The 13,349-nt window shown below is 27.4% G+C and overlaps 1 protein-coding gene across 1 annotated transcript in view; it reads right to left on the bottom strand.

The window, feature by feature from the left end:
- Positions 1-1,830, bottom strand: part of LOC123268382 (sex-determining region Y protein-like) — a 39,996-nt gene extending 38,166 nt beyond the window's left edge. The window contains exon 1 of the mRNA XM_044733395.1: positions 1,785-1,830. The gene's annotated coding sequence lies outside the window, so the exon portion shown is untranslated. The remainder of the gene's footprint in view (positions 1-1,784) is intronic.
- Positions 1,831-13,349: the final 11,519 nt, after the last annotated feature.

The following is a 13,349-nucleotide window of genomic DNA, read 5'->3' as shown; positions in this document are numbered from 1 at the left end:
ACTGGCATTGATATTGTGTCAACTAATGATATTTTTAAAGATATAAGCTCACCCCGACATTACACTCATCAAGACCTTTCATTTGAGTACCCACATCAATTTTTCATATATTTTATATATTTATATATATGAATACATGAAAAATATATAAAAATGCATGTGGGTACTCAAATGAAAGCTCTTGATGAGTGTAACATCAGGATGAGCTTATATCCTTAAGAATGTCAATAGTTAAGAAAGTACAGTGCAATTTAACAAAAGTCATTATTTAATAAAACAAAATTTTATTTATTTATAGTTCACAAGTCACGGCAGTCACTTAGTGACTGCAAAGTTGCTAGTTATTATTATTATTATTATTAATTTCTAAGATTTGAGGTGGTAATAATAATAATGATAATAATAATAATAATAATAATAATAATAATAATAATAATAATAATAAATTTCTAGAGACTTAAAATAAGAGATAAATTATTTATTTAATTTAAAAAAATTTTTATTAATCTTAACGTAAAATTCCATAGCAGCAAAGTAGTTATATAAATATATTAATCTTAGTAAGTAATGTAATTTCTTGTAGCAATGCTCGAATACCCGATACGATAGGATCTTTCCCGTTGATAAATCACTACCGGAAATACCAGCAAAAAATTTCTATCATTGCTCGTACTCGACTTGCTCATCTTTATCATTACTTTAGCTGTTCTAGATGTTTAATTGGCAAGCACCCGTTAGTTCATCCTGTCATTAAATGTTAAAAGTTCCTGCTCGGTAATTTAAGGATAAAAATTAAAAATGATTTTAGCTGTTATTTAAGAAAAAATAAATAAGAAAAAATGAAAAGTGTTGATGTTGAGTTTTGTTGAAGAGAAGTAAGCTCGGGAATAAAATTGGTGCCCTTGGCGGTATGGCGCACGACTACGAGGGACGTAGCGCGTGCTACGCTCAAGATCTTGCACAGTGGCTTCTTTGTGCAGCCTATTTATTTATCTGTCAACAATTACACCGGCCCACGACCCAGCAAGAAACTTATATGCTTAGCTCTCTGCATTTATGTGTTGGCTCTCCGCGGCTATATATATTGCCAACAAAAAGATTCGAGAAATAAATAAAAACCCGACGATTATTTATTGCCCGTCAATAAAGCTATAAATATAGTTCTTTTTTTTTTTTTAATTATTTAGTATGTTAATTTTAATTATTATCATTGAATTTGATCTGATTTTTATTTTTATCATTTAATTATTAAAATAAAAAAATTAATTACGTCAAAAGAAATTTTGGTTAAAATATTTAATTTTTATAAAAAATTAAAAAACTAATAACAAATCAAAATAATAAGTAGAAAATTATTTTCAATAAATTTAAAATAAGACTCGAGTGATTAATAAAAAAAAAATCAATTTGAATATTACAAAAATTTGCTTGATATTAATTTTCGTAAATATTTTGTTTAATATTTTAAAAATTAAATTTATTAATTAAATTATTTAATTAACTAATTAAAAATCATGTTGTAGATTGCAATTTTTTTTTTTAATTAAAAAAAGAGCAATGTTTAGTGTTTAATTTAAAAATTTTTGAATCTTATTATTTTTTTGGTATTTTTGCATTTTTTAGTACATTAAATAATCAATTTAATTTTTTTATCCTTAAAATATTTTTTGCTCATAGATTTTTTCTTTTAATAAAAAAAACCCTTCTTAATTCTTTATTGTCCTAAAGTAATAATTAAAATATAATTGCTGCGTTAAACATAGTGAAAAAATATTCAAACTCACCATAGATGTCTTCAAAGCAAAATCGATGAATAAGGAACAAAATCAGCTTTCACAATGATCTCAGAATCAAATCCATCTGTCAAATCATTGTGAAAACCAGTTTCGTCTAAAAGCTCGAACTCGCAAAACTGCTTCTGAAATAAAAAAATTTACTCCTTTAAAAATAAAAAAAAAAAACCTTTAAATAAATATCAATAACAGCAATAGCAATGAAAATAAATAGTTATCGTTTAAACAAATAAAAGAGCAGCGATAAGAAAAAAATAAAAAATTTTAACGACGCAGCTATAATCTTATATCGAGCTACCGTTAACGAGAGATTGAGAACAAACTCGTATATTTCGCATGCTTACTATCGCGCTGCTAGACGGCTATATGGAGTGATAACGAAAATGACCTATGATCCGATGGGTTGCTGGGTACTACCGCTGGAAACACCATTAAATATAAATATGATGTATTAAATAAATATCAAATATTTTGCCCATCAACTAAACATTAAGCTCCCATCTTGAGATTTTTTATATCAGCGATTTTATCCAGCCGTAATCTTCCAAGCACAATCAAATCACTCTTTTTCTTAATCTCCTTTATTATTAAAAATAATTTTATTATTCTCATGTCCGCTAATATTCTCGGAAATTACAACGATATCAAATTTATGGCCCGTTAGTGCTACAGTGTAGCAGTATTTTATATTATCTTAATTATAATCGCCCTCTTTATTAGTCTGCTCATCATAAAATTAAAAATTTTATATTAAAGATCTGTAATTTTTTTTTCTTGAGCCACTGTCGGTAATTTCAACTTCTGCCTAATTTTTTTATAACTACTGCCGATAAGTGCGCAATTGATAATTTCACTGCCTGCTATTACCTCACACGGTATATTATCAGCCCGCGGTACTACAGATTTTGGTCTCTATTTTATCTTCAAAATTTCTGTCGGTAAAATAGTGACCATTAAAAAATTATCTGAAAATTATGTAAAAAATTTTAGACTAAAATAATTTATTTTGAAACCTATTAGATATTTTTAGAAAAAAAAATTGTGTGAATTTTGACGCTGTGGTTGATTTTAGAGGAGAAAAATCTTTTATCGAAGATTGGTGAAGGGGATGAGGAAGGGAGAGAAGGAAAGAGTAGGGTGGAGAATACGCCATTCAGCAGAGAATATTACACACTATACTTCTTCTCGATGTATTATATCGTGTAAGCTATCTAATACTAAATACTAAAGACTGTAGTATAGAGTATGGAGTATATAGTAATACAACGACGTCCGGGCCATTGATAGAGGCGACCAAGCGAGGTCAACTATTTGTACGCGTGACAGATCCCTCTTTGGTGTACTATCCAGAGATTCTCAGACTCTTTTATAAGACGATTGTTCTTAACTATTATTTTGCAGACATTACTTTGAAATTTGTGCATTGTACACTGAGTAAAAAAAAAAACTCTTACTCAATTAACAATTTCTTGGTTCAAGAAATTCGATGACGATCAAATATTCTATTATTATTGATTATTGATTTCTGAAGACAAGAACATCAATATTTATCTTTGAATAATGGATAAACAAGAGATCGTTTTATTTAAATGAAGTAAAAATTATTTCAATCAATTTAACAAGTTCTTGAGCTAAGAATAGGGTAGAAGTACTGTTTTTGGCCACCTTAGCACCGTTTTTGGTCAGTTAACATTTGAATTAATTTAGAAAAAATTATAACCATATTTTTGTTGAGTTTTAGAAAATTTATATCAAAACAGATTGAGCTTGTAATGGTTTATTGATTTAAATACATTTTTATCATTTATTTGAAAAATTAATGACCATAAACGGTACAGTGGCCACAAACGGTACTTCTACCCTATATATTCTTGAAAATTTTCAAGAACATGTATGAATTCTTGTATCAAGAAAACGGCTGCCCAATTTTAAAACACAGTAACTGCAAAATTTTTATACCTGATTTTTTCTAGTATTGCCGAATTTTTTATAACTTCTAGACATTAATTTCAAGTATTTTTTTTAAAAAATATTTATATTCAAGTATTTTTTATTCACAAATCAAATTTTTCATCAATTTGCCGGGCAAACTTTTTTTTAATAAGAAAAATTGAAAAAAATTTTTAAATGTTAGTTACTGTGTTTTTAAATTGAACAGCCGAAAATTTTCTTGATAAAAGTATTTTTTTTCTGTGTAGAAAAAAAAATAAAATAATAATAATAATGACTTGAAAATTTTTTAAAATAAATAATTTAATTTATTAATTTATTGCCAAAAAAAATCAATATAGTTTATAATTTAATAAATAAATAAATGAATTAATTAAAAATGATTTTTAATCAATTTTTCAGTCAATAAAAAATTTTCTAGAAAGAAAATAATTTTTTTTTCACAATGTTTGATATCAAAAGCGTTGAAGAAATTTTTTAGGGCCGCAAAAAGGTATGCAATGATCATTATTGCGCAATTAAGACACGATAAGTGATGAAAAATGGGGAAATATGTAACAGTTCGGTGCATGGAAGTATGCATGTGTAAGTATGGGGTCGGTACGTCATGCGTCATGCCACTTTATTTTATTCGCAGACAGCTAATTGTTATAATTAAGAAGATCGCAACTCGAGAATAACTCTTGGAGTTATATTTGTACGTATTTAAGTAACCGCCTGCGCATTCTTCAATTTGCACGCTATTTTTATCCGCGATATCACACTATTTTCAGCTAACGTTTTCCTCCTTCGTAATTGTCCACGGACGAAATAATTAATTATAATCTGATGGTGTTTTTTCCGCGTTTTGGCTCAACATTGCGATATTCGGTTTTTAGGTCGTCAGTAATATTATTTTTAAGTTAAAATTTAATTCGGCTGCCCAATTTTAAAACACAGTAACTGCAAAATTTTTATACCGAATTTTTTTTTAATATTGCTGCATTTTTTAGAACTTTTAGATCTTAATTTCAGGTATTTTTTCTTAAAAATATTTATATTCAAGTATTTTCTATCCATAAATCAAATTTTTCATCAATTTGGCAAGCAAACTTTTTTTTAATAAGAAAAATTTTAAAAAATTTTTAAATGTTAGTTACTGTGTTTTGAAATTGGGCAGCCGAATTGTATTTAGAAAATTGAGATAAATATTCTAATGAAACAATTATGATGCAGAAAATTAAACATTTTATTTTATTAACGCTAATTAATAATTAACCGACATTCTGGTTACTTGGTAAGTCATCTTGCATCTTAAATGATGCACAAATGAAGATGAGAAAAATATGAGAAGTGATACTTTTGTTACAAAAGAATTTAATAACAGAGCTGATTAATTTTTGCACATTTAGAGCGCTAAATGCGGACAATGTTTCAATTTTTTTGCAAAAAAATTGAAACGTTTTTATATTTAATTAATAATAAAAAAATTTTTTTATAAAAATTTAAATTTAAGCATCAAAAAATATTTTTAATAGGTTAATCATTATATAATTATACAATTAAAAATCTCGTAATTTAATATCAAAAAACGAATCTTATTGGAAAGTTTAATTCGAAGAAATTTATAAGCGACAAATACAAATAAAAAAAAATATCCTGAAAAAGCTGATAATGCAAAACTTCGTGCAGAAATGTCTTGAGCTCCACTTCATCTTCTTCAACTTCACGACATAAATCATGGAGCTTATCTTAGGGAAATTGGCACAGTCGACGAAGTAACCTACCAAGCACGTTTGTACTTACATATGTGTGTTACACATGCATATGTGTTGAGCCACCGGGACCAGGGAAGCCTTTACTTTTCTCAAGTAAAGACTCAAGAAGACCAAGAAGTATGGAGTAAAAGATGGGCTATACAAGGACCTAAGCGGTCAGTGGGAACGGAATGCAGGTACAAGTCGACAGAGAAACAAACTTCTTGCTCTTTCTGACCGTTCGTATTTTTTTTAAATATATTATATCGGTATCTTTTTGCCACACGAATATCCTATCGTCTTCGCTTTACTCTACACTCGTTTCTCACACCATACCAATACCCAAGATTTAAAGATTTCATCCCTTGTTAATCGTAAAATTTTATTTTTATAAATTATGATTAAAAATTAAGGTAATTTTATTTAATGATTACAATTTCTTATCTTGTAAAAAATTTTTAAATAATAATTATTATTATTGTTATTATCTATATTATTAAGAGAATAAGAAAAATTTTGTTTCCAGCATAGTTATATGATAAAATCGGTTTTTTTGTAAAATTTAGTGTCATTGCAAAGTTCATGACTTGAATTTGTGCCTTTTCAAGTTTTCATTTCATTCCCACTGATAGTAAATTTATTATAAGTATTTAGGCTTTTAGTAAATTTATTATAAGTATTTAGGCTGCATTCGAAAATGCTCTATCTCTAGATACATAATTAAGAAATGACCTTTTATCATGTGAACTATTGACATTTTTAAAGATATAAGCTCATCCCGATGTTGTACTCATCAAGAGCTTTCATTTGAGTACCCACATCAATTTTTCATATATTTTATATTTTTAAATATATATGTATATATGAAAAATATATAAAAATGCATGTGGGTACTCAAATGAAAGGTCTTGATGAGTATAACATTGGGATGCTTATATCTTTAAAAATATCAATAATTAAGAAATTACCTTGTATCTCGTGAACTATTGGAATTTTTGAAGATATAAGCTCACCCCGACATTACATTCATCGAAACCTTTCATTTGAGTACCCACATCAATTTTTCATATATTTTATATATTTATGTATATGAATATATGAAACATATATAAAAATGCATGTGGGTACTCAAATGAAATCTCTTGATGTGTATAACATCGAGATGAGCTTATATCTTTAAAAATGTCATTAATTAAGAACTGACATTGCTATTTTGTCAACTAATAATATTTTTAAAGATATGAGCTCACCCCGATGTTACACTCATCGAGACCTTTCATTTAAGTACCCACATCAATTTTTCATATATTTTATATATTTATATATTTCACAAATACCATATACATAAAATGCCATGTGGGTACTTAAATGAAAGCTCTTGATGATCATAACATCGAAATAAGTTTATATCTTGAAAAATATCAATAATTAAGAAATTACCTTGTATCTTGTGAAATATTGACATTTTTAAAGATATAAGCTCACCCTGACATTACACTATCGAGACCTTTCATTTGAGTACCCACATCAATTTTTCATATATTTTATATATTTATATATTTTATAAATACTAAATACATAAAATATATAAAAAATACCATGTGGATACTTAAATGAAAGCTCTCGATGAGTGTAACATCAGGATAAGCTTATATCTTTAAAAACTTCAATATTTAAGAAAGTAAAGTGCAATTTAACAAAATTCATCATTTAATAAATCAAAATTTAAATTTTTTATAGTTCACAAGTCACGGCAGTCACATAGTGACTGCAAGGTTGCTAGTTATTATTATTATTAAGTCAGGAATAAAAATAATAATAATAAAATGAAATGAAGGTAGTGAGGAATTTAAATAATTGACGATAATTATCGTAATGACACGAATGTAATATGCAGTACGTTATAGTTTTTTAGCAACTAAGCCTGTAAACTTGATTATGCTGGGGTTAAATTAACGATCATAGACGCCTGCAGGTGTAACGCCATTCCTTACACGTAAATATTTAGCAACAACAATGTAACAGTGGATTATATATGTACGAACTACGAACACATACATAATAAATAGACGATAAAATATCTAATAATTTAAAGAAGGTTACTCACTAGCTCATTAACGCATAGCGTTTCTAACAAGTAGTAACAATGTTAAGACTATGGTTAACGAGACTATATATATATATACTATAGTATATGGATGTGCAAGAGACTACAGACGTCTCTACTAAATCTATAAATAACTTTATAACCCAGACATAACAGTAATAATAAATATAATAACTCATGTTATTAATTTTGTTTATTTTTGTTTGGTCATCGGCTAAATCCGCGGAATTTTACTGACTCAGTTTTTAAGAATTTTTTTCTTAAATATTTTAAGAAATTCTTTATTTAATCCACAAATTATTTAACAAATTTAATCAACAAAAAATTCTAAATTCAAAAATAAGTTTTATAAATAATCAAGTCTTTTATTAATGCAAAAAAAAGCTTGGAAAATTTTAATAAAAGCAACTTATCGGAAAAAAATAATAATGAGCTTGCAACTTTACCCCGTGTACATTTCAGGGATTTTTCCTGATAGTACTCTTGCCAACACACACACACACATACAGCTACAGACATGTCTTTGCCTAAGCCTACACTTCCACTTACACGTATAGTATATATATCACCCTTCTTATTCATTATGAAACGATTTCTCGAGATTGAAACAGTATAGATTGACAATGACATAGTACATATCTACTGGCAAGTAAATCCTTTCCATTATTCATCAACATTATCTATAAATTATCATACTATTATGGCCTACTATTGTTTTATATTTTATAAAACTCTTTTTTAATTTACATTTCAATACATTCAGTATTTTTTTTCTCTTTATATCGCAAAATGCGGATAAAAATTTCTGTTCTCACTTAAAAATTTTGTTTGTACACACTGATAGAAGGATTTAGTTCTATTTAATAAGATTTAGTAACATATAACAAACCTTTCATTACCAAATATTTAGTAATAGGTACCAAATCATTCATTAAAGCCCATTTAGTTCCACCAAATAAATATTTAGTAGTATTTAACAAATGATTTATTGCTACTCAATAAATCGTTTATTGGTATCAAAGAAATTAATTTTTTAACTAATTTTAGCGTGTAACCTAACTTTTTAACTTAAAATAAATCAAAATAATTAAAATAAATAATTTTAAGTAAAAATATAAGGTATTATAAAGAAAAGAATCTCATTAAATTATATTTTTTTGTTTGAGACATTTATGAAATTTAAAATTAAACAAGTTTTTAACATATCAATAATAGACAAATTGAAAAATGTTAACTTAACTCCACTGAGAAAAGACATAAATAGAAGACATTCATTGGGAGTGTGTGTGTTTTTAAGGGTTTAATAAATCTCCCAAAATCGAGCTGAATAAAATAATCTAAGTCAGTTAATAGGTTATGAATCACATAAACATTGGAATTAAAGCTTAGCCATCTACCGACAATAGTTGCCAAAGAAATATTTAGTACCTGTTACTAAATATTATTTGGTGGAAATAAATATTTATTTCCATGTAATAAGGCTTTGTTCATATAAAGAAATCATTTATTAAACTGCAACAAATAATATTGATGGGTACAAATTATTTGTTTCTCCCAAATAAATGAATAAAATTTTTTTTACTAAATCAGTTTAGTACTCCGTACTAAATCCTTCTATCAGTGCACTGAAAAAAAAATTAAGTTGATTGAAGAGAAAAATTCTTGAACCAAAAATATAATTTTGAAGAGGGTAATTGTCTTGAATCAAGTAAAATTTTTTTAAATCAACAATTTTTCTACTCAAATCAAGAATATTAAGTTCTTCAAAATATATTTGATTCAAGAAGATTTTTTTTTTGTGTATTTTTATCAAAAATTTTCAAAAAAGAATTGACATTAATATTTTTTTTTATTACTTGGTTCGTCAACTTCTCACTATTATTATTATTTATACCTCAACCGTTGTTAGCCAGCCCTTTTGGAGGTAAAAATAAATAAACCAGGACATCACACGGTTCATTTACAGCCGAACGCAACATCGACTCGTAAAACAAAATATTTTTCCACGCCTACTCATTCTTAAGCCCGAAACTCTTTACAGCAAAAAAAGAAAAAAAATTAACACACACATCACTTCCGTAGTTATTTATTAAAAGTTATGCACATGTTACTTACAATGTACTTTATTGGGTAATTAATATGCTGATTTCTGCGCACAAATATTGTTGAGAATAATTATCAGTGTGTGCAATCGCTCGTAAATCATTAACTTTTTATTATTATTATTATCCGCGGAATAATAAAAATTACTTGCGACTATTTTATTCATCGATTATTAATATAAATAAATAAATAATGAATAAAATTTTTTAAAAATAAACTTGTTGATAGAAATTGTTTATGATTGTATTTATTCGTTTCCTCGGTGATTTATTTAGTGATAAAATAAAGAGAACTCTTCACTGTAAAAAAAAATCGGTGTGAGTCCATACGGTGTACGGTGTTAAAAATTCCGGTGTTAAATTCAACACCGTAATCGGTGTAGCAGTAACACCGGTCGCGGTGTAAATATTTTTTTTCGGTGTTAAATCGGTGTTATAAATTTTCCGGTTTTGATAATATTTTAACTAACACAATTTTTATATATAAATAATAAATAATCAAAAAAAGTTAGTATTTAATTTAGAAAGTTTAAAATAATAAAATATTAAGTAAATAAATATTTGTGATTAAAATAAATACACTGTCAAAAATTTCGATGTAAAGATGGACCCGGAGCACTTTACACGGCCGTGTAGTGTGAAATAATGGTGTGAAATTCTCTCGGTGTAAATTTTCGATCCGTGTTACTTTAACACCATTATTAAAGGACAATTTTTGGACATCATATAAATAATCGGAAACTCCAAAATAGTGGATTTTAGTAATTATTTCATAACTTTTAAGTATTTTTTTTAAGATTTTCGGAATACTTCTACGATAATTTTAGAATCAATGCAATTTATTTGAAGCAATTTAGTTGAAATTTTGTCCTTAAATCTTATATGGAACCTTTTTTGAATAATCTTAAAAGATTTTTTTAACTATTTGAGAACAAATTTTGAATACTTTTGAGACATTTTTCGGAAATTTTTGAGACAATTTTGGAACATTTTCTTGGATTTCTTGAACAGTTTTAGAAAGTTTTTACAACAAATTTGAAACATTTTTAGAACAATTTTACAATAATTTTGAACGTTTTTTAAATGATTTTCATAGAGATAATTTATTTTTGCACAGCTGTAGATTTGTCATGTTTAAAACATCCATTATATTGTGAGAAACATCATAGTTACGATAAAAATAATGATTATATTGATCCTAAACATTTAATATTGTAAATATTATTTAACTTGTTGTATAACATTCATTAAATCGATTTCTGCGCAATTTCATAAATTGAAAATTCTTAAATAAATTTTATTTGTCTCATTTTGAGAAATATTGAATATTAATTGTGTTTTATGGATTATGTAATATTCATAATCCGATACGGTGTAAATTTATTCTACTGTTACACCGGTATTACACTGGTTACACCGATATTACACCGGTTTAACACCGGATTTTTAACACCGCAAAAGAGCACCGCTACACCGGTGTTAATACACAGGTATTACATAGCGGTGTTAAAATAAGTCCATTTTAACACCGCTTTTTTTACAGTGTTGTTAAAGTAATAAAATTCTATGGAGAATACGTGCGTCGGAAGTAGCGCCCAGAAAGACCGGCCAAGTAAGAAAAAGAGAGAGAGAGATATCCGAGGTTTGTCACGATCGCGAGTGGCTTATCGCGCGACGTGTCGGGCCATAAACGAATCTGATGCCTCGGTTATACTCGTACAGATAAAGGTGTACGTGGTGATGAAGACAAAGCCGACATATATATCACCGACATTATTGTATGAATACACTCCGAGATTACGTATGCGTTATTTTATATTACATTATCCTAAAGGTAAAATAGTATGGAGAAATTTTTCTGCAGAGATTTTACTTACTTAGAAGCAAAAATTATTTTTTCTTAAGAAGAATTACAGACTTTCATTCAAGTTTGTGAATAAATGAATTTTTTTAAGAGAAAATCACCGTAAACTTGGTTAAATATTGATAAAATTTGTTAATATTTATTTAATTTTTAATACTTTTTTTATCGGATGATTTTATAAATATTTATTTTTTATTAAATTTAAGTCATTAAATTAGAAAAAAAATATTTGATTAATGTTAAAAATTATTTAATTAATTTTTTGTTAGTTGATAAATATTTGTTTGGATTTCTAAATAAAATTTTAATTAGATCTTTTTTCCAAATTTATGATTTTGATTGATTAAAAAAAAATTTTAATTGATCAGTCAAATTAATAAAAAATATAATAAATAAATAAACATCAGATTAATAAAATTTAATAAATATTTATTAATAATTAAAAAATCATTTATTAAATTAAATGAATTCTTATTAATATTATTACAAATTAATTATTAAAAATATTTATTTGCTGTTAGTAAATATTTTTTAACGATTATAAAAAAAAATATTAAGACCCTTAAAAAAATTCCAATAAATCAAATAATTTTTTAATAATATTAAAAAATAATTTTTTATAATAAATAAATTAATATATTATTCCTAAATAAATAAATAAATTAATTTATAAAAAATTAATAAACCGTCTTGTCAAGTTTTCATTTACGTAGGACGTAAAACACTCAATGAATTTTTTTTCCATTTTTCCATCAAAAAATTTTTAAATAAAAAACCTTTAATTATTTTTTTTCTCGCAAATCTGCTTTTTACTAACGCAATTGGGAGCACTAAAGACAAAAACAGTAGTTAGCGGTAGCAGTAAACTATCCTAGAAACAATTTGACATGAGAACAACTCAGATTTTCGTTTTTATTAGCGTACATTTAACTAGCACTGCACATATCAACCACCGGCTCCCGAGCTGCAGAAAGGCTTGCTGCAATCCGGCACAGTCGGCGTGGGACCAGGGCAACTCAAAAAGTCGCACGGCGTCTCAGCGGTTCTCATCCCCCGAGCCAAAGTCCACGTGTTTCCTCTAGTCGCTTCCGAACTGCATAACCCCGGCAGCAGTTCTAATCATCCTCAGCTGCATAAAAAACTTTTAACGCGTAATTTATCCTTATTTTTCTCAAATAAAACTCAATAAATTTCCTCCCTAAACTTAAGCACTCGAAAAACTTGTAAGCAACAACTAAAACTCAAACTCACCCCTACAACCCCTCTAATTTTAAACCAATTCAAATTTTTATTTCTTTGTCCGAATTTTTTCTCTGCCCCAGAAAAAATACGAATTCCTGCACGGGTCGGATGGATCTAGTACGAATAAAAGTATAAATCCCGGAACGCTCTGAGGGCAGGTGTAACTTGCCCGTTTATTTTTTCCACAAGACGCCGCAGCTGTTGCAAGTCCTCATTTTTTTTTCAACATGTTAGTAGACGGGAGATCAATACGCGAAGGTAAAGGTGCCCGCGGACCCTTTTAAGACAGATGTCGTTGACACGTGCCCGTCTTTCAGAGATTTCGTACGCAGACAGTATAAAGCTTGCTTGCTCCCTATTCGCCGTAAGGGATAGATAGACAGTCCCAAATCTTGCGCACGGGTCCTTTATTTTAATTCGTACATTATATTTTTTTCATGTATTATATATTATATTTTATATGGATAAATAGGAAGTGGAGCTGTACACAAAACTTAGCTCTCATTCTTCTCGCCCTATAAATTTTTTCGCCTGGATAATAAATATAAAGGCGAC

Source organism: Cotesia glomerata, linkage group LG7 (genome assembly GCF_020080835.1).
Source record: "Cotesia glomerata isolate CgM1 linkage group LG7, MPM_Cglom_v2.3, whole genome shotgun sequence".
NCBI lineage: Eukaryota > Metazoa > Arthropoda > Insecta > Hymenoptera > Braconidae > Cotesia > Cotesia glomerata.
This window is presented reverse-complemented; position numbering and strand designations above follow the sequence as displayed.